The 23,107-nt window shown below is 41.0% G+C and overlaps 1 long non-coding RNA gene across 1 annotated transcript; it reads left to right on the forward strand.

The window, feature by feature from the left end:
• The first annotated feature begins 21,239 nt into the window (after positions 1–21,239).
• LOC147722973 (uncharacterized) lies at positions 21,240–22,636 on the forward strand. The gene is made up of 5 exons (XR_015310050.1): positions 21,240–21,331; positions 21,428–21,538; positions 21,635–21,736; positions 21,845–21,925; positions 22,072–22,636. It is a non-coding gene; the product is annotated as an uncharacterized LOC147722973 (long non-coding RNA).
• Positions 22,637–23,107: the final 471 nt, after the last annotated feature.

Below are 23,107 nucleotides of genomic sequence, written 5' to 3' on the forward strand. Positions count from 1 at the left end.
ATGGGAACCCAATGATCTTTCACGGTCGGGACAAAGTTGGGCGACATTAGGTATGATGATAGCTAACAGAAATATAGCGCAAAGGTGGGGCGCGGCGGAGAGGCCTACCCTAGCAGCGTGGAGGGCCATGATAACAGAGAAGACCGTGTTTAGAAACAGGGGGTGTCCCCAAAAATGGAAGAAAATATGGGGGGCATGGAATAAGTTTAGAGGGAATATCTGTGAGCCACCGTCAGATACTGAGGATACCACTTCTGATTCCGAATAGGCCCTTGGAAATGCGACGAACAGTGAGAATGTGGCCCACAACTATTGAAATGGTGTATATTTGTGACTTTATAATAACTGAAAATGTTTCTTTTGAGAAGGCACTGTGTGAATTCATGCTACTTAATTTTGAACGATATGCTGTAATTTTTTTCAAAATGCAAATAAATATATTCTTTAAAAAAAATATTTTTTTTTAAATATGCGATTGTATTCGTCGGAGCGTAGGGCTTTCAGACAATGGGCTATTTGTATGGGGCCACTGGAAAGCCCAAAAGGTTGTCCTTGTCTCAACAGAAATGTTGTGTCTCCTACGCCCCTACTTCCACCTGCATCTTTTCTCACTGCAGAAATTATCCCCACTAATTCCGGGCTGAACGGGTGGAAGCGAAGCCTTCTTAAGGTCTAGTAACCCCAGTAGAGCGCTGTAGTCAGGGGGCTCGTCAAAGAAAATGGTGGTCGATGGTGCACGATAATGGTCATAAATCTGTGAGGACCTGCTGCCTGGGCTAGGAGATATCGATGTTGTGCTTTACTTGAATATTTTGGTGTTTTCGTTGCTGCGTGTTATGTCAGTGAACCAAGTAATTGCAATGTAAAGCTTGTCTCCATACCATTAATAAAATATAGGCTTTCTGTCACCGAGGCTAGGAAAATGTTCTTATATGAATATGGAATTAGTAATAATTCATGTTCCTGCTGCTCAGACATTCCGAGTCGAAAAAGAACATTGCTTTCACTGCCATATTGCCTTTTATTTTTTGACTGATATGTTGACATAAACCATGCAGTAAATTATTATAGTAGCTATTGCTCTCTTTGAACTCTGACCCGTTTCCCTTTTGAACATCGTATCTGTCTCTATAAAAAGAATAAAGGCTAGCTGTTATTGGAAAGGGCAGTATGTTCTTAAACATCAATTTAAAGCACTGTGTAATACTGCATTGCCTCCAAGATTGTGTATGCATTCCATAGTACATTTCTTTATGAAATCAACACACCATGTTCAGGTTAACGTGTACCATAAAAAAAGTTGAATGGTAATGTTTTTTACTGGGATTTTCATGATTTTTGTCCATTTATTCTTTGCTACTGTGCTCCTATTTGTGCTAGTTAGATAGCTTGCAACCTGGCTGCCTTTGTAAGTCCAGATATGATCAGAAAGGTTAGTCCTTGCTTGAGAATCAAACCTTAGCTAGCCCACTACCACATTTTAAACTGCTTTTTACGATCTATATACATTGGGAAAATATATGTTTCTTGTTTTAACTGTTGATCATTGTTTTGTGAAACACTTGAATTTTGGAATGTTAAATTCATCTGTACATTGCCCACTCCTTCCGTATTTTAGGTGGCCATAAGTATTAGCAGCTGTCCGGATTTCTCCTTGAGCTAAATGCTCACTGCTGAACTGTGCAACTGTCTGCAGGCCACCAGATCGAATGCCAGCAGGGGTGACTCAGCTGTCTATCCTTCCAAAGTCAGTAAATTGAGTGACAATACACCTAGAAACCTTAGATGTGCGGTAGCCATTTTATAAACAATCGTTGGCAAAGCCAATTGTCCTATTTCTAATACGCACACATGATTCATTATTGACTGCCGAAAGTGTATAGTTGGACAAAGGATTATAAAAATGAATCGTGGGAAAATAATGGCGCACATTGATGGATGATTGGATGAGAGAAAGGGAGTGGGTGGATGTGTGCAACAGCAGCAGAGGCGAGTAAAACACACTCAACATCTCATTCACCCATTCATCAATTCATTCTCACATTTAATCAAGCATCCATGCATTCAACTATTCGTTCAGCCACCTGGTCATGCATTCATCAGCCTATTCATGTATCTCTGGACTCACTCAGCCCTGCGCTCCTTCATTTATTCATGTATCCATGTACACAATCATTCACCCATTCAGTCATCCATGCACTCCCTCAACGTTGTATTCACCATTGCAATCATTCACCTTTTGACTCACGCCACATATGTCCCAACGTTTAAAGGAAGAGGTTGCTCCACCATTATAGACTACATAATGGTATCCACCTTTGCTAAAAATAGAATAACAAAGGTCAGAACGGAATGGAGCACCTTTATTGATCATAACCCCCTAGTTATGGAAATTACACAGACTACTATTGACAAAAGCCCTTTAAGGAAGTGGATGGAGGCTAAAGGACTTGTCAAAAATATGACCTTAAGGCTCTCAGGGGGCAGTCCTACAGATTGTGACAATGGGGTACTGTTGCCACAGGAAAATGGGTCTGACTCAATGATGCAAACCCCGAATGGTATCAATTACGAACAGGATAACGAACAAACTAAAGGGGGGGGATGAAGTCCTAGCGGGTGCATCCTCATTGGATTCAGCAGTTGCAGTGGACCCGGGCTCGGACTCTGAACCAAACCAATCTAATGCTGAAAATAAGCAGAGTGAATCAAAGGAAGAGCCCAAGCTGGGTAATACCGACCACCCTCAGCTAGATGCAATCTTAAATCTTCTTGTGAATCAGAGGGCAGAGTCGGAGGCACACTATCAGCAGCTAAAAAATGATAACATAAGACTGCAAACATTAATAACGGATGTAGCCTCCATACTGAAGGGAGTCACACAGGAAATAACAGAGCTGCAGCAGCGTACAGTATTGGTTGAAGAGAGAACGCAAAGGGTTGATGCCACTGTGGAGCGACATGACTCTGTACTAACCCAACTTCAGGGGAAAGTGGATGACCTGGAAAATCGTTTAAGAAGATCAAATCTTAAACTGTATGGTATTCCGGAAGGGGCAGAGGGGTCCGACCCTAGGGCCTTCTTGGTGAAACTGATGCCCCGAGCTTTTCCTGAACTCTCTGATTGGGACTGGGACTCCCAAATCCAACGAGCTCATCGGCTTCCCCTGGGTCAAAAACGCCCCAATAGTAAATTTCCGCGTCCATTTCTGATCTATTTCGGGAATTTTCTGCTACGGCAAGCGGTATGGCAAAAAGCTAAACCTAACACTCCTACAACCATTGATAACTATACCATCTTTGCGCGCTCAGATTTAAGCAAAGCTACGATGGATAAAAGATGGGAAATGCGCAAACTAATTGATCCTATCAATAAACTGGGTGGCTCAGCATATCTGCAGGAACCAGCTCGCCTCAAAGTGACTTTGAAAGGACACACAAATTTCTTCTATGAAGTACAAGAAGCGCAGGCATTTTTAACCAATGCTAAGCGTCAATAAGAGCAAATAACCATAGAGCTGAAATGAAAGGAAATAGCGTAAAAAAAAAAATTAAAAAAAAGGGGAAAAAAAAAGGGGGGAGGAGAATTAGTTCCAACACTACTAGCAGATGTAAAATCATTAAGGAAGGAGGGGGGAGGGCGGCCCTAGATTCGTCGTCGCCGCAAGCGCTGCCTTTCCAACGGCAGCAGTAGGTAAGGGGGGGGAGGGGGGTGGTAGCTCTTCGCAGTTTGGGGGGGTCGTGTGTGGGGTGGACGGGTGGAGGAAGGGTAGGGGTAAAAGGGGGGAAGAAAAAAATATTTTCAACCTGGTAGAAAAGTTTAAGAAGAGATTTAAGTTTGTAAAGTGCTCTCTTTCATATGTGAGAAAATGTGAAACTATGTTGTTAATAGTTACTACTGTCTATATCTATTATTTTAAAGATGCAAAGTATTAGATGTTTAGCATGGAATGTGTCAGGACTAAACAATAAGCGCAAAAGGCACTTAGTCGCTGAAGAATTACATCTATATAACCCGCAACTAGTTTTTTTGTCAGAAACCCACATCATAGATGGCGATAAGAAGCTGCTGAATCAACTGGGCTTCGAGACGATAACATACTCAGCAGCCACTTCACATATCAGAGGGGTGGCCATATTAAAAGATAAAAGATTTAGGGTAGAGATAATTAGGACACAATCTGACAAACGGGGGAGGTGGGCAATCACTCAACTATGCCATAGTGATATGAAGCTCGTGGTTTGTGTTGTATATGGACCTAACAAAGAAGACCCAAGAATATACGAAGAATTAAATATAGCTTTATTAGACTGGGAAGGAGAAATTATAATAATGGGTGATTTTAACTGTATCATGAACCGTCAGTCGGACACAACTCGCCCTGGTAACCATATTAGAATGCCCAGAACTAGAGCATCCATCTTAAACCTGTGTAAGTTACACAATGTTAGAGATGTATGGAACTCACTATATTCTAATGCTCCAGGATATACTTACTATTCTGCTCCTCATAAGCTATGCTCACGTATAGATTTGGCTTTAATTTCAGACTCTTTGATGAGCTCCATCACGACAATGGTCATATACCCACGAATCACATCCGACCACAACCCCATAATGGTGGAACTAACTACCCTTCAAAAAAGCAATCCCCCTAGAGCTTTTACGTTTCCAAGGAACTTAATTTCGAATACGATCTTTACGTCGCAACTGAAGCAACATATTATAGAATTTCTGACTTTTAACAGAAATACTGCCTCCTGTTTAACGGTCTGGGACACATGTAAAGCCAGTATTAGAGGGTTCGTACAGTCATATGTCTTAAAACAAAATCAAGAAAGGCGTAAATATAACTCAACCCTGACATCGGATATAGCTGTAGAAGAGGCGAAGTTAGTGGAGGCTTTAAGAGGAAACCTTCCAACTTTGGCTATCAATGCCAATCTTAGTCGGTTAAAATGTAAGACCAAAGAAACTTTGATTAAAAAAAGAAGCGCACAGATTCACAAATACAAATTCGCACAATATGAAGGGGGTGACAAAATTGGCAAAATCTTAGCATTTAAGTTAGCAGAGGATAGAGCAGAATCCACGATTACACAAATTTTAGGAGTTGACAATAAAAAGTATAATCAGACAGACAATATAATACAACAGTTTGCTAAATATTACGAAATTTTATATACTCCGGAAAAAACTCCTAACAGAGAAACAATTGATAACTATCTAAAAGTGAACTTTACGAATAAAATAACAACCTATGAAGCAGAAAACCTGGCTCTAGATATAACTAGACAAGAACTTAGAGAAGCTATAAACTCATTACCATCAGGTAAAGCTGCTGGGGAAGACACTATTCCTCTGGAGTTATATAAAATATGTATGGAAGAGCTAACACCACTTCTTGTAGAAGTAACTAATCATATAAGCAGAACAGGGTCCGCTCCGAGTTCTTGGAATAAGGCGAAAATTATCTTTTTCCACAAAAAAGGTAAACCCAAAGAGGAGATGGGTTCATATAGACCTACATCTTTAATTAACGCCGACGCTAAGATATTCTCAAAATGCTTAGCAAGAAGATTAGCACCGCTTTTACCTAAAATAGTAAGTACGCAACAACACGGATTTGTGATGGGGAGGGACACATCAGCTCACGTAAACACGGCAATAACAGCTTTTGACATTGCTGAAATCGAGTCAACTCCCTTAGCAATGATAATGCTAGACGCTGAAAAAGCATTCGATCGGGTGGGGTGGGAATATCTATGGAATATAATGGGACATATGGGGTTCAGCGGAAACTTTTTAAATGGGATTCAGGCACTTTATGATAATCCGTCTGCTTATATCAGCTATGGCGGCCTCACGTCAAACTATTTTACAATCCGGAGAGGCACACGTCAAGGGTGCCCCTTATCTCCCTTATTATTTGCCTTATCATTAGAACCTTTTTTAAAGGCATTGGATAAAGAACCAGAAATAACACCATTCAGAACAGGCAGGCAGAGCCTAAAAATAACCGCATATGCGGACGACATAGCCATTTACTCTACTGAGGTTATCGATTCTCTGAAAGCAATTAATATAGAAGCATCCAAATTTGGTAATGTATCTGGCTATAAATTAAACACTCACAAAACTCAAATAATAGCAAATTTTGCTCCCCCCCAAACAATGCCTGAAATCTGTAAGACTGCGACATATTTAGGAGTACAAATCTCCTCAAATATCAAAGAGATAAATAAGATCAATTATAATAAATTAATGAAAACCACCACTTCGAACTTAAAAAAATGGCACCGACTTCCATTAAACCTAATTGGCAGAATAAATTTAATAAAAATGAAAATAATACCCAAATACTTATACCTATTCAGATCAATTCCTTTGGCGCAAAATAGGTCTTTCTTCAAACAATTAGATAGCGTTTTTTGCAACTTTATTTGGGGTTATAAGAGAGCTAGGAGATCGCTAAAGATGTTAAAAAACAAAATCGGATCAGGCGGTCTCAATTTTCCTGATTTAAAACTTTATTTTTGGGCCTCATTTATAAGGCGTATTAGATCCCTATTAGATTCAGAGAATCTGCTTTTTTACCACCATTTACTTTTAAAAGAAGACTCTAAACAGTTTCTACTTCGTATCACTGACCCGAATTTCTACAAAAGGGTAAAATTTAAGACAGCACGGGACTTAGTAAAGATATGGAAAGATATACAAATACATTGCAAAAACAATATATATCACACTCAACTAACCTTATGGGATAATCCTGGACTACCTAGCATATTCAGCGACGGGGAATCCCGAAGATGGCAATCGAAAGGAATCAAGGTACTGGGGGACTTATTTACTACTCAAGGCATGATGGATTTCCGCACTTTAAAACAAATATATGGATTACCAGACACACACGAGTTTAAATATAGGCAAATTTATGATTTTCTCGTGCGGAAGAATAAAATCAAAGTCTTATCAAGCGGGGGTATCTGGGATATCCTAAACTCAAAAAAGGAAAAATCAATAATAAGTTTGGCATATAAGATACTGACAGATATAAGAATGAACGATAACGAAACAATAGCAATTAAATGGAATGCAAAACTAGGTACTAATATAACAGGAAAACAGATAACCGACGCGTACACGGACATCCATCACCATGTAAGATCTTCTAGTCTGCGCCTACAGCAATACAGAACCATATATATGCTATACTACACACCAGAAAAGATATCTAAATGGGCTTCAAATAATATTCTGGGTGAAAAAACCAAGTGCCCAAAATGTGACGAATATGCAGCAGATCTAACACATATGCTGTTCACATGTCCAAAACTTGGGAAGTTCTGGGAAGAAGTGGGGAAAATTCTAGCTATAAAAAACGTTACCAGCACATCAATAACAGCCCCCATGGTAATATTAGGTTTATACACTACAAATCAACCACATCCCGTACTATTATCTATCTTACTATCCTGCGCTAAACTAATTTTAGCTAGAGCTTGGGTCAGTCCTAAGCCACCTAATGCCTTGGAATGGTGGTACTTAGTTAACGAAATCAATACCATGGAATGTACATTGGCAGAACTTAGAGGTGTCAAATCATTGCAGAAATACGAGAAAATATGGGGAATACTAGAATTGAACTGAATTGAACTGAATTGACATTAAGTCTCGATTTATGTACATTGATGATAAGCTGGGAGATGATCATGTCTGTATGTGACAAACTTGTTTAATCTGAAATAATATTTGATTGTATTTTGTAACTCAATACCAGGTGAAAATAATAAAAATATTTAAAAAAAAAAAAAAGGAAATTACACACACTGTTGGGGGGGTAAGCATAATCATGGGGACACTAGCCTGCAGCCCATAGATCAGGGGAGGCGACTAAGGTGGGGAAAAATAAATCCTCAGGAGTTTTATAAAACTCTAATCCCAAAAGGAGGAAAACAGGTTGAAGACTGTCTGGACCCCCTAATAGAAGGACCAGAGTTAGTTGCAACATTTGGATCCTTGACAAAACTAGTTGATAAACTATTGGAAGCAAGAGGCCTAAGTAAGGGTCCTAAGCAACCAAGGTGGTTCGACAAAAGTTGCTCCAAAGCACTAAGGAACTTAAAAGCATGTCTAAAAGCTAACCCAAGGGACAAGGCAGAAGTGGCTAACTGTAGACAAGTCTATAAAATTAAAGTAAAGGAGAGGAAGACCACCCTACAAGCAGAAGTATGGGCTGATTTGAGAGAGGCGGGAGAAAACAGGGATTTTGCAGAATTTTGGAGGATTGTAAATAGGCCCTGCTTCCAAGATAATTCCGCCCCAGTGATTAGCACCAATATCCTGCCAGACCAATGGGTTGCTCACTTTGAGGGGCTCTACAACAACTCGAAGGCAGCAATCCAAGAAGGGGGATGGGAGGGTACCCGGAGTGCTGAAATAGACTTCGCAGTAGAAGAGATAATTAAGGCGATCCAAGGTTTGACCCCGAATAAAGCTCCAGGGCCAGATGGCACCCCACCAGACCTATATAGAAGTAACATTGACCTCTGGGCCCCAATCCTAACCAGGGTCTTAAATGCGGCTATTAAATCAGGTCAACCACGCTCCTGGTCCACTGAACTGATCGTACCCATTTTTAAGAAAGGGAGTAGGGATGATCCAAAATGTTATAGGCCGATTTCGCTCATTGATGTCTCGGCCAAAATACTAGGTCGAGTAATTCAGAATCGGCTCATGGAGTGGACAGAGGCGCACCGAACCATAGTTGACATACAGTACGGGTTTAGAGCCGGTAAATCAACCAGTGACCAGTGTCTGAATCTGTACCTGTTAACTGCCAAATACACAAAAGCCAGCAAGGACACAATCTACATGGGATTCATGGACCTGGCTGCAGCCTTTGACAATGTGAATAGGAATAAACTGTGGGCCATGATGCATAAGCTAGGCATAGATGTGGGGCTGATAAACATCTTAAAAGAGTTGCACTGGAACACCACTGCCAGGGTCCGTTTTAGCCCATTTTTATGCTCAGGAGGAGTAAGGCAAGGGTGCATTCTCGCCCCTTTCCTTTTTTCACTCTATATCAATGCCTTAGAGAGTGCCCTCATCTCCCTAGCTGTGGACTGCCCCAAAGTAGGACCGCGTCCAATCCCAGTACTACTGTACGCGGACGACGCGGTCCTGCTTGCTCGAACACCGAGGGGTCTACAACAACTGGTGGACGGATTTGTCAAGTTCATGGCCGATTTGGATCTATCTGTAAACCTGAAGAAATCCTTTGTTATGGTGGCCGGCAAAAAACCTGCAAATAAGTTTGTGTTTAAAATAGGGACACATACCCTGGATAAAGTAAACACTTTTACCTATCTGGGCCTTCTGTTTGATGGTGAAATCCAATTCAGCCAACTGGTGGAGGAACATTGTACCAACCTGGTCTCTTCGAATGGTGCAATATTAAGCTTTGCTCGTAGGCTAGGATGATGGTGCCCCGAACAAGTAATGACTCTATATGGATCAATTAGTATGGCAAAGGCCTTGTATGGTGCGGAGGTGTGGGGCTTCAGGGACTGCAAACAACTACAAGTAGAGGAAGACACATTTCTCAGCAGAATCCTGAAAATCCCACACTCCATCTCTGCCGAAATTGCTCATGCAGAACTTGGGATGCCATATATTTCAGACTATGTCAAGCTGAGGCCAATCACAGCATGGATCAAAATTTGGACCAATCCGGAGGCATCATTGAGCAGGGAAATTGTTACAGACTGTCTGCAAAGGGATAAGGGGTTACAAATTCCCTGGTTAAAATATGTTAAACGCTCCTAAGAGTATATAGACCAGTATCACCTTTTTAGCGACCCTTCCTCTATCTCTATCAGCTGTAAATCAAGTGTCAAAATGCTGCTTCTAGAGAAATTTGAAACTGTTAGATGTGGTCCTGGACCCTTAAAGAGATCAATAGCAGCTCATGGTTTAGTGAGAAATGGGGTGGGAATGGAACCCTATCTGTTTCTGATGTATAGCCAGCATGATAGATTTTTAATGTGCTGTTTTAGGCTCAATCTGTTACCTAATATTTTAGCTTATCCCTCTGGTTTTACTGTAACGATTGAGCAGAACGGTGCCTGGGGCTGCGACAATAGGTCTCCGCAGGACACCCTTCATTTTGTACTTTTACGCTCATTTTATCGAAACCCTAGGCGTTCATTTTTGGTTGACATCCTCAGGAAACAGAAATTTCGCCATGCAAGAGCTGCACTGCTTTTCTTACAGAAAGCCAGTGACACGCACACTTTATGCTCTATTTCAAGCTTTTTAAAAGTAGCTGTAAGACGGAGAAACACAAGAAATTAACCAACCTTGTAGATAAAAATTATCTCTCTTTATGAATTGTATCTTCCCCCACCCACAGTTTTTAATTTGTAAAGTTCAGAAATGTAATTTAATGGATTTTTATTGTGTAATGTATTTTTATGATGGTTTTTAATCGTCGAAATAAAGATTTACTGAACTGAACTGACTCACGCCACTCTCCTCCCAAAAAGCAGCCGATGTCACCGCCCGCTCTTTGCACTCATTGGCCTAACTGGCCCAACTGATGGAACACATCTCAACTTGTTTACACTGTGCGGCACCGCACATAGTATTTCAGCCACAGAAAACCTGCTGGTCACGGCTGGAATCAGTGGAGTATTGTGTGCTTTGGGAGGCTAGGAGGACGTGCTCGGTGACAGGAGGGAACTACTTTTACAGTGCTTAATTTGAGCCGGTCGGTACTACTGCTTGGCACCGGCACTTAATTGTCAGCACCGGTACCTATGACAGTTTCTCACATGGCGGCACTGTTTTTTTCATTCAGAGAGGAGAACAACTGTTGTTTATTGATTCAATATACATTAAGAATGACTAATACCAGCTGCCAAAGCCATTCTTTTAACTTTGGAGTCTTGAAATGTTCAGAATTGTCACACTTGTAGGAGGAGTGTGACTTATTAGTTATGCTGTTAGTGCAGAGCAAGTGGAAGTGGCCTGCTGACTAGAGCCCTGGCACTTAGTGTTTTACAAATTAAGCACTTTTATTGGTTATGAACAGTTCAAGCTTGCATCCCTCCTACACTCTCCCAGGCCTGGGAGGATGGCCAAGATGAACTCAAGGCCTATTAGGTGCAGGCACTTTAGCAGAACAAGGGCTCACCACAGCTCTTTGTAGCGCTGTTTTCCCTGGCTATGTCACAATGCCGGGGTCGCCTGTACTTCCTTGTGCAGCCTCTTCTCTCTCTGGGCTGCTCCTCGACCTTGTAGCTGCAACTGGATTCTTTTCTGGGCGTGGTCTACTGCAGGTTTGCCCCCAGCTTCTCTCTCTCAGCAGAAAAATATGTAAAATATGTAGAGTGAAATCCAAGATAGGTTCTTAGCACCTCCAACAGAAAGTTGCAGACTGCTCGGGTGATCAGGGCTTCAAGTGGGATGAAAATAATCAGCGATCTCCCAATGGGGCGTGGCTATCTAATGAAGGGCGTGGCCTAAAACACCTTAGGTAAAAACCTGTATTTAGCATAGTGTGCCGCCCGACTGGTGTATTGATGTTTCTGTCATTGCATCCATATATATAATACAGCAAGTAACATTATACCTACAACAAGTGAAGACTATTGGCTTTGTCAATGGTTGTTAGTTGCATAAGGTAAGTAAGCAACAACCATGGCTTTGTTGTATATAACATTGAAAATGCTACAGTTCTTAAATGATGAGACTATGAAAGACCTACGAGTCTCTTGGAAATTACATTAAAGGCAGGGAAGGGTGGTACTGCTGCGGAGTTAAGATTTTGTTTCACCCTGAGGGTGAGGGCAAAAATGGAGAGCCTGATAGGGACCTGTTTCAGCACCTGCTTTTCAGACATGATGGTGCTGAGCACCGGCAGGACCCTTCCCACTTAAAACCCTGCAGGTGATGACTAGGGGTCTGATTTAGATATTGGGGGACAGGTTACTCCATCACAACTGTGACGGTTATTCTGTTCACCAAAATATAAATCCCATAATATTCTATGAGATTTAGATTTCGGCAGGCAGGATATTCATCACCATTGTGATGGAGCAACCTGTCCACCAATAACTACATCATTCCTTGGGTCTGGTATAAATTTGTGTTATGCTGACATAATTAGCGTAATTATGGGAATTTTGAATGCCACTTGCCTCGCTCCGAAACTCCTGAAGAGCGGATTCTCAATCTGGTCCCGAAGCAACCTGGATTTTAAAGTCCATCTGCAAAGTCACAGAAGATCAAGGCCTTTAGACAGTCTATAATGTGCATATTTGGGACCTTTTCAGTTCCCTCTGGTGCGCCTTCTAGCCTCAAATATCTGCAGACTCCTCTAGTCAGATTTCTGCCAGCAGGTTCACCCGCTGCTCTGTCTGTGTCTCTCAAATTTGCTTTGGGTTGCTCACTGGCTTTTGTAGCCGATTTTGCTTCTGGCAACACTCCCTGAACCAGTTCCTTTGACATTGACACCAGTTTCAACACCACAGGTGCTGGATAAGGATCCACATCTTGTATTGAGTTCTGACGCTGAGTCATACTAATCTCAACCAACGATGGTGTTCGCAGTACACTATCAGAAGTTGGGGTGCCAGTCTTCCCCTATCTTGACAACTGGCTGTTCAAAGCAGACTTGCCCCAGGCAGTTGTGGACCACCTCCAGATGATGGTAAACCTTCTACCATCTTTGGAGTTCTTCATCAACCTGCTGAAGTCAACCTGAGTCCTTTATGGACACTTACATTCATCTGAGCCATCCTGGATACAGTGTAGTTTCATGCTTTCTCCCCAGAGAGGAGACTCCGAATATTTCGGGCTATGCTCCTAATGTTTTAAACTCTGCTTGTATCCCAATGAGGATATTTCTTTTTTATCACATCTTTTTATTGAATACATGATGAAAGAGAAATATCATTCCAATTAACAGTATCTGGCTATTATGAACATACATGGTAGAAACAGACTCTCCCATTTTCCACAGGTTGTGAACACAATGGCATCATTGGTCTATATCAATACATTCAATAGTGGCTACTCTCCCGCCCCTGGAAAAAACCAAGGAGGTCCTCCCAAACTCAGCGCACAGGGCACACCTGTAATCATTCTAATTACAATAAATCTTTTCCCATTTATGGGGACAACCACTACTTTAATAGATTACCCTTTTTGCAACTATACACCAGTTCATATCTCGTTTTCAGTCCATGAGCTCGGGTGGTGATTCTGCTTCCCACAGCTTCCCATATTTTCTCCATGCGGGCCAAATCCGTGGCCACCCACACGTTAAGAAGACACAACCTCTCAGAGGGAGAAGCATCCCTTCCACCCACATTGTTTATACAGGCCACCACCGAGACGTAATAAGACTGTGTTACAGGACATTCCCAAACTATGTGGTAGAAGGTGCCCTCTCCCCCACATCCCCACAAGAATGCTGAATCAAGCCTTCTTCCCATCTTAACTAATGTATTGCAATATACGTAGGCCCTGTGCAATATCTTAAGTTGCACCAGGTGAAATCGTGATCTGATCACCACCTGTTTTGGAGAGGCTAAGGCTTCCTGCAAATCTTTATCCTCTATGTCCCCAATATCAGCTTCCCAGCGTTGGCGGAGCAGAAGCATTGTGTCTGGTGCATTGTTAAGGAATTTTTTATACGTTAATGAGCTCGATTTACATACCATGTGGTCATCCAACAGTCTGGCGTCCAATGGGGATGCTTCGGGGACGGCCTTCCCCTTAGGGACTACTGCCATTAGGGCGTTGTGGGCCTGAAGATAACGAGAGGTTTCTGAGGCAGGTAGGTCATATTCATGCTTGAAATAAGGAAACAGTAACACATCTTTCCAGAGATCTCCCACCCTAGAGATACCTATCAGATCTCATTTATCAAGGCTGGGCTTCCGGCCCAACGAGCCCAGTTTACTGGAGTCCCAGAGTGGGGTGAACTGTGTTATCCTACCCTCCCAACCTAATGTTTTGAGGGTTTTGTCCCACAGTTGGACCGTGAGCGCATTGGGACCGTGTCATATGCTTTGGAGAGGTGTACAGAACTTGTTTGTAACCACAGGGTTGAAGCACATCATGGTCCATAGTGTATGCTGGGTAGTTTGGGGGACTGTGCACCCAGGGGTTGACAGTAGAGAGTTGCACCGCTTGGTAATATTGGTAAATGTCGGGCAACAATATACCGCCATCATACCAGTCACAGGTCAATTTCTGAAACGCTATACTGGGTCCGCCTGTCTCATAACAAAGTCCTCCGTTCAGTCTCTATTGCATGAAGTACACATCGAGGACTGGGAATGGCGTATTTTGCAACACATAAAGGATTTGCAGCAGTGCCATCATCTTGAATAGAGCTGCTTGTAGTAAGGATGATATCGGGGCTCTTCAATGTGTTGACCTATTGCATCCTGTTAGTCAAACATGCCAGATGGCACATGTGAGCTCTGCATTAGGATCTGAATTCCCAGTGGGCAAAGAACCAGAAGGACCTATCAGATTCAATCTAGGTGGCTGCTGGATTGAGATTGAGACATTGACTGGCACATGTGGACTGTGCAGTATGACCTCAAATCCCAGTGGGCACAACATCAAGGGAATCTGTTGGGTTGTATCCAGATTTCAGAAGAGACTGTGAAAGACCTGCAGTGATAGTTACTGGGCCTCAATTGGGTCAGTGGAAGACCTCTCTTCTCACCCCTCCCAGAGCTGACAGTTGTGATGGATGCATCACTACTGGTTTGGGGATGTCATCTAGGAAAGGTGTAAGTTTGAGGACTCTGGGCTCCAATGGAAACCGGCCTACACCTCAATTTGTTGTACTTACGGGTGATCCACTTGGAGTTGAAGGCCTTCCTACCGTCCATCAGAGGGAGGCTAGTATAAGCCCTCAAGGACACTATCATCTCCATATGGTATTGCAACAAGCAGGGCGGAGTGGGGTCTTGGGTTATGTGCTAAGAGACTCTTTACTTCTGCAAGAGGCTGACTCACCAGGGCATTTCTCTGGTTGTGATCCTCCTGATGGTATCTCTAAACACCATGGTTGACAAACTCACTTGCTGATGCTTAGCTGATCACAAATGTTAGTTAAAGCCATAGGTGGCACTGAGTGTTTTCCAGCAATGGGAGGATCCTTGCGTGATCTTTTTACCACTGCACTGTTTTTGAGCACTACAGTACCGCAGATGACTTTCTCTCTGGGGCGAGTTCCACCTACAGTGGAGCTGAGGAATCCTACATGCCTTCCAGCTCCTAACCCTCTGATTTGCGTTCGGAAGACAATCAAAACCTACCAGTGTCTCCAAATTAGGCAAGTAGAATGTGGTGTGGGCATCTGTCCTCCAGGAAGATCTGTCGCAGCAACAGGGCAGGGTCCTGCACTAGGGCCTCCATAATCCGCAGCTCCATGTATGGAGATTGAGTGGCAGGTTCTATTTTCCTTTGATCTTCCTCCCGAGGTCATTGATGTTATTCTTGTAGCCAGGTGCCCTTCTATGAAATCTGTGCAAGCTGTGCACTAGGACAAGTTTGTGGCCTGCTACGGCACCTGCCAGATTGACCTGCTCACGCGAAACTGTCTGAAGTATTGTCAGTTTTGTTGTTGGTCCAAACAAATTGCATTAAAGTATATTTATCGCGCTTCTTTTTTAGCTACTCAATCACTCACTTTTGTTTAATTTGCCTGTTGTGATGAGGTTCCTCCATGTTTTGCAGCATTTGTTTTCACCTAAACCCTCTGTGGTGCCATTGTGGAACTTACATCGGATATTTCTGTGCTTTGATTTTACTGTACCACTCCCCATTCATCAACCAAGGTTTCCCTGTTCGAGTTGTTGAGAGGTAGAAAACCTTTGACAAAAATATGTCCAGGTTGGATGTCAAGATGGGTGAAGATGAATGACATGGAAGATGTAGATGTGTTTGCCAGATTGAATGTTGGTAGAGCCCAAGAACAGCAAAGAGATTATTTTGATCAAAAGAAAGGGCTGTTAGTCAGCAAGTGATTGTTAGGGATATGGTAAGAGTCAAAGTTTCTGTTCACACTAAGAAAGGATGTATAAAGTTTTCCGAATCCATGACTGTGGACATAATTTGCGGTTATGCTGTTAGAGGAAACAACAAAAAATGTTGGAACGTGGCCAGGGTGATTAAGTTGAAGAATCACCAGAGGGATGATGGAGAGGCAACATGGAAAATCGTGGTGCGTGTATTGAAAATACCAATTTTGGATTGTCTTCCAAAACAGATTGGGAGAATGAGGAGGTCCACATTGGGCTGTGTAGGAGCAAGCAGCATTGTTGTGTTCCGATAATATATCACTAATGTAAACTTATTTGATATCACTGATGTAGAATTATTTTTATCATCTTGCAGTTATATTGTGTAGTATTTGTACAAATTTTAGATATTTGGTTTTATTGTTTCTGGTTATTTTCTGTTTCTCATGTTTTTATCTAGATTTTTGTTATATTTAACCTGAAACCGGATGCGTGAAGCCTAACAAACAGATCTACTCAAATACCTCACAATCCCCATAATCATACCAAATACAAAGACGTTTACAAAGCTTCCCTTTTAACCACTTGAGAATTTGTACTTTTTTAAAATATGAGTTTTATGTTACAATATTGTAAAGGTTTTAATTAACTATACACAATAAAAATTGAATTGAAAAAAAACTTTTATAACTTAGGGGTGTTTTTGTAAGAAAACCAATAAGAGGGAAGAAATAATGTAGTGGGATGTTCTGAGTTGACGTTCCAGTCACCCAATAGAACTTATGAAGTTGTGTGTGTATTCTGATTTTTTTACACACTGTTAAGAGGTCATACTGTTTGACAGTTGCATAAGAATCTTCGTTACATGAACACTTCTGTGCAGTACCTGTCTGATCGATAATAAATCTCCTAATTGACTTACGTGTATTTGTATTTCATCGCTTCACCTACCTTCCCCATGTAAACCTCTTTTGAGCCGATGTGCAGTTGGCCGCTGTATTTTTTAACATTAAAAGCTCTTTTTAAGCTATAACATTGGACTTGGTGTGTAAGCAATCTCCAGACACTCTCAGTTTAACTGCTTTACACCAATTTATTTCTTCACAAACTGGTTTTGAGGACACAAGCAGCATTCCTTCCTTTCTTGTTGTACAGGAAATCACTCTCCCAGCATTCTTTTCCATACCTTGAAAAGATGAGGCAGACTTCATCTATTGATCTCAGGAGAGCCCTCAGTTATTATATTGATCCTACCAGGGACCAGCGAATGGTTGGACAGAACGGAATAGAACTATATCTACTCTGCATTAAAATTGGCTTGTTTAAAAGCAGCATATCGTCAGGCTGTTACATTGGAGTCCTTGCACACATTGATGAAGCACTTCTGACTTGTCTGTCAGTTCAATAGAGGTGGGTATTTTGCTTGTTCAGTCCTCTAGGATGGTTTGATCTGAACCATTCAGCAGACCCACTACTGGGGGGAGGTATTGCTTTGGTATCTATTCACGAAGTGAGGAATCTTTGGTTAGAATTATTCATCAGAAGGGCAAGTTATTTATTAACCCTTTGGGCGCGGCCGCGATTCTGCGCCTGTGCGGCCGTTTTAAAGAGTGGGCGGGTTCATGGCGGCCCCCAGCCATCATCAGCACACGCCCACCGTGATGCATGACGGCTGGGGGGTTAATGGTAATGCTCTTTCTGGTGGATTCTCTGTCTAACCGCAGATTCCTCAAGCCCTCGCGCACTCCCATTCTTTGTTCAGCAAAAAGGTCCCAAACTGGGGATCTGTGTTCTGGTCAAGCCAGTTTGAGGGTGGGATTTGTATCTGGAGGTGTGGACAAGCCTTCAAAGGCAACTGACGTTTACATGCATTTGGCACTTATGTACAGCCCTGCACACAGCTTCTGGGGTGGAACAAAGCCAGAGCAGAGCCTGACGATGCCAACTGACAGATGCATTGTTTACTTCTTTTGCATATCCCAATCCAGTCTGACACCTGGGGGAATATTCAAATGGTGAGAAATCAGCGGTTAGATAAAGTATATACCAGAAAAAGGATTACAGAAGGTAAACGTACTATGTATTTTTCTTGAGATTAGCACGACTTCATAAACCTGTACTACTTCAAATGCCCATGATAAAGCAGGTGTGGCTTCAAAATAAAAATGTACTTATACACTTTTCATGCTCTAATGAATTGCTTGTTTTTCTACAGAACAAGTATATATGGCTGTTTTCTGATGATGAGTCAAAATTGGAAGTTTCAATAAATATTTTTATTACTACGGAACACTTGTGATGACGTTATAGAAAAAATATGTACTAAGAGTCAGTGGTTCATTTAGGTGCCTTCAAACTGATCAATTTGAGTGATATTGTACTTCGATTACTTATATTAAATTCCACAGCTTGTGCTTTGGTAGGGAGAAAAAAAATATTAATGCTAGTAAATCAAAGCGCTAAAGATATTTGATTAAAGTATTTTACTTAATGGGAGACCAGCTGAGATATAGGAGTGTGTAAACATTCAGAGGTAGACTTCAATAATATCTGTATATGAGTGTTTCTTGAATGAGGTGACCTTTTTAAATTTGATTCATTTTTAGAGTTTTGTGCAGAGTAAACTTCTCCACAAAGAATGACAGGGCACATTACATAAGAACAGTTGCACTAAATAAACACATACGTTTACTGAAGAAATAATTTTTGTTGAAATTACTTGCCTTTCATCACCCCAGAAGAAACAGCCACCACCATCAAGACCATCCACTCAGGGCACCCATTGGACCCCTGCAACGCCTACTCCAGAAGACTGCAACCAATCAGTGCCATGCTCACACCTATTCTGAATGCCTCCATCTCTTTCTGTAGCCATCCCAGATGCTTGGAAACACACAACTTTCCTTCCATTCCTGAAGAAACCTTCTGCAGACCCTTCAATGGTCATCAAATACAGGCCAATCTCCCTGCTACTCTTCCTAGCCAAGTCTTAATGAAAATCAGTAACATACACATCACCAAATACCTCAATGACCAACATCACTCACTTTGATTTTAGACACAACCACTGCACACAAACTGCCCTCATCGCTACCACGGATGACATCCTCATGATTATGGATAGAGGAGACTGTCAAGTGGTCAGGATAGGCGTGGTGAGACACACTACCAGTTACATGTTCATGTTTCTTAAGTTCTTTGAAGACAACAAGGGTTCCCTGTATGTAAATTAACAATCAACCCCTAGGTCCGTCTCCCATTGGTCCAGATATATAGATGACATCTTTTTTGTCTGGACCGATGGGAGAGAGGCGCTAGAGGATTTCCTAGCATGGCTCAACACATGTGATTCCAATCTCAAATTTACCTCTCATATCAGTTCAGAGAAGTTGGATTTTTTAGACATCTGGATCGTACATGAAGAAGGTAAACTTAAAGTAGATCTGTTTATAAAACCGACAGCCAGGAATACTCTCCTGCACTTTCGAAGTTTCCATCCCAGAAATCAAAGACAAAGCATACCTTTCTCTCAATTTTTGAGAGTAAGGAGAAACTGCTCCAGCCTCCAAGACTTTGATAAACAGGCAGTAGGGATGAGACAAAAATTTCTTGACCGCGGTTACCCTCATACACTAGTGCGAGACTCGTACAAAAGAGCACGGTATTATGACAGAGACTGCCTGCTGAGAAGTAAACCTAAGACAGAAGCGAACAAACTAGTCTGTATCACACGTCATTCAACAGTCAATGCGAAAGTCAAACAGGTCATTAATTCATCTTGGCACATCTTAAACAGCAATGGAGCAATCAAATTAGAAAAACCCCTTTTTGCTCATAGACGGAACAAAAATATTAAAGATCATATTGTACACTCTAGAATTAAAAGGCCCATTGATTCTCAACACTTGGCTCAGAAATCTTTGACCGGAGATAACCCTGTTAAAGGTACTTTTCCATGTTCAAGCTGCAAATCCTGTGGAAACATCCATCCAGGAGTTTCCTTTACTCATAATGGATATACAGCCAATGCCAAAGAGATGTATAATTGTAAAACATCCAATGTCATATATTTTCTGATATGCCCATGCTCGCAGGGGTATGTAGGCGAAACGTCTCGTGCAATACAGACAAGACTGACAGAACACAGGTCTGCAGTCAAAACTAAAAAATTGACTGCACCTATTGTGAAACATTTCTTGGATCATGGCCATGGTCCGAACGATTTTTCTTGGCGCATATTGGAAAAAATTAACACGGCAGATGATAGAGGAGGAGAGGCAATACGCAAAAAACGCGAGGTTTTTTGGATTTTTTCTCTCAACACATTCCGTGCGGGATTGAATAGTGAAATCCCGTGGGAGAATGCAATCTTCTAAATATATAACTATAGGAAAAAGAAGTTTCACCATTAATTGAGCCTCATTTAGAAATATCCAAGAAGATATCTTCAGTATGATGTCCTCAAAATTCTTTTCTCTTTTTAATTAAACGTATTCACGATATTTCTGATTCTGAGTCGGCTGAATATTTTCATAGATATATAGTAAGGAGTAATACATAATATCTTATATATCAGACAGATTCTAGTCCTTAGCAGTGATAACATGTGCATATCACATATTTGAATCTTCCGGCAAGCACTTCCGGCAAGCACATCTGTGTCCTTCGTCTAGCATCAATAATTTTATTCAGAATCAGGATAGAATGCATCACTTGTATTGACAACGCGGGTCTAGTTGTCCGTCGCAGCGATAGCATGTGTATACCTGATATTAGCTCAACACATCTGAATCTGTCATCTAGCACACCTGAGTCTTTCATCTAGCTTTACTAATTTTAGCTAGAGTCGGGACAGGTTGCATCACTTCCATTGAGAACGCGGGTCTAGTTGTTCGTTACTAACAGACCATAGTCTCCCTTCGCGCTTCATTATTACTAATTAGGTCGAGATCAGTCCAATTAGTCTCAGCGGCAGCATTATAAAAATGCGCGAACCGCACTTTACCTTCACTTTATCCTGGGACTACGCCCGAAGCAGACGTGAGCCTCCACGCCGCAGCTAGTTTTGTACTAAAAGGTAAGCTACCCTTAGATAGAGATAGGGACATGTTAAACCCTAGAGCCACTTACGGGAGCAATAGTTATATTAATTATAACACAGGAATTGTTGTTGCCCTATAGGAATCTGGATAGCGGCACAACGTGTACCATCTTGCCTATATTCCACTTCGCCACATTGCGGAGAAACTAAATACTCAAGTGACAAATAGAGGTACGTAACACATAACCGGCAGTTTAACTATTAGATTTTTCACTACTAAATGCAAATTCTTATCTATATCAAGCATTATTATTTTTTGTCTTTAAGGATCCAAACGTTATTAAACATATTGAAACGTATGGCCACTAGAGGACATATCAAGTACCTAACGGCCCATGACCCTCATTCTCAGACGCTATCCCATTATCTTTAAACCCGGTAAGCATGCAATAGGGTTTTCAGAAATAACCTGATGAATGAAGACATCATTATAGGTTTACCATATTTATTTGGTTGTTATGTGATTGTTTTCAGTTATTCATATACCGCAGATAGATCAGATCTCGATACGCAACTTAGAATCGACCGATTTACAACTGTAGGGTGGAGGCTATACTATTTAAAGTCCTAATCCGGGTAAGAAAAGTGTTTATTTCTTTTCACCTTCCTTATAGTCTTTGATAAAACCAGATATAGCCTAAAGTATAGCATATTACAATGGATGTATCTTTTATTTCCACTTAGACATTTATCTTTTAAATGAAATAGACCGAAATTTTACAACCTATTAGAAGCAGACAACAAGAACTCACACGTTCTTGAAAGGTTAGTAGGCTTTCACCCCCCCACCCCCTCCCCTTTCAATTAAATTACCCTCCTTCGTAGAGAATCCTCTCCTAGAGAGTCATGCTTATCTGCGAATGTAATTGCATTTTAATTATTAAAACAATTGCTTTCATCCAATGTTACAGATTTAATTTTGAAATTCCGTGATCCGGTTCGGAATATTAGATGGAACCGTTTTAAACTAAAGTCATCACATAGATGTTTATTCCAATATTACCTGCGGTAAGTGCTATATACTTTAATTCTAAAATAGGGAGAACAATGCATTAAGAACCTAAGCATCAATACCATCTAATCAATAAAAATCTGAACAAAACAATAGTAGAAAGAAAAACAGTGTCGAGAGATACAAATAGGAATCATTAGAGCCAATCTCTTTTCCACTTTTCAATCTATATTCTATCAATACTCTATCTATGTTTGATACGTAGGCTGACGCATCAAGATTTACAATTGTCAGAGATGATATTTTTGATAATAACAGTGACCTACCTTTGAAACATGAACACAGTGTGATCAGCATATTACAAGTTATTATATCAATAGACTGTGACGATAAATTATATTTAATAGTATCAGGCTATAAGAGAGGTTATGATATTAGAATTATGTTTTATATCTTCTCGAACTATCAGCGATGTTTTAATTAATTTGGGACCTGAGTTTATTGAACAGTTATTCCGTAAATTTTAGAAAACATGTATATAATATGTTAATGTGAGAACCGAGAATGTAAAATTAAACTATACATTGTATTTTATTTTCAGAACATTGTAAATTGTCTTGAGAAAGGCGCTGGTCGCCGAAACGCGTCGACACACAACTTACCTTCTATGTTCAAGAATTTTTATGTCAAGATTGGTGTAAATTCAATTTTTTATGAAATGTTTATTTTATCTTTTGTTTTTGTGATTGTAATAAACTTATGTACTTAACTGGAAGCTGTTCACTCTCAGTTTTGGTCCTTTCTGTATTGTGTTTTTAAATTTAAAATTACTGCCTAGGTAGTTTTCTCCATTGATTCATGTTTCTTAAGTTGCCTTTTTTTACATACAATGACTTTTGACATATATTTGTGTGCGTGACAATGCAGGATAATATTCTATGAATCAGCATTGCTTACATTTCCACTTCGTAGGCACGTTATCACGACTCTTTGAA

The sequence above is a fragment of the Lissotriton vulgaris genome, chromosome 4_1 (genome assembly GCF_964263255.1).
Source record: "Lissotriton vulgaris chromosome 4_1, aLisVul1.2, whole genome shotgun sequence".
Lineage (NCBI taxonomy): Eukaryota > Metazoa > Chordata > Amphibia > Caudata > Salamandridae > Lissotriton > Lissotriton vulgaris.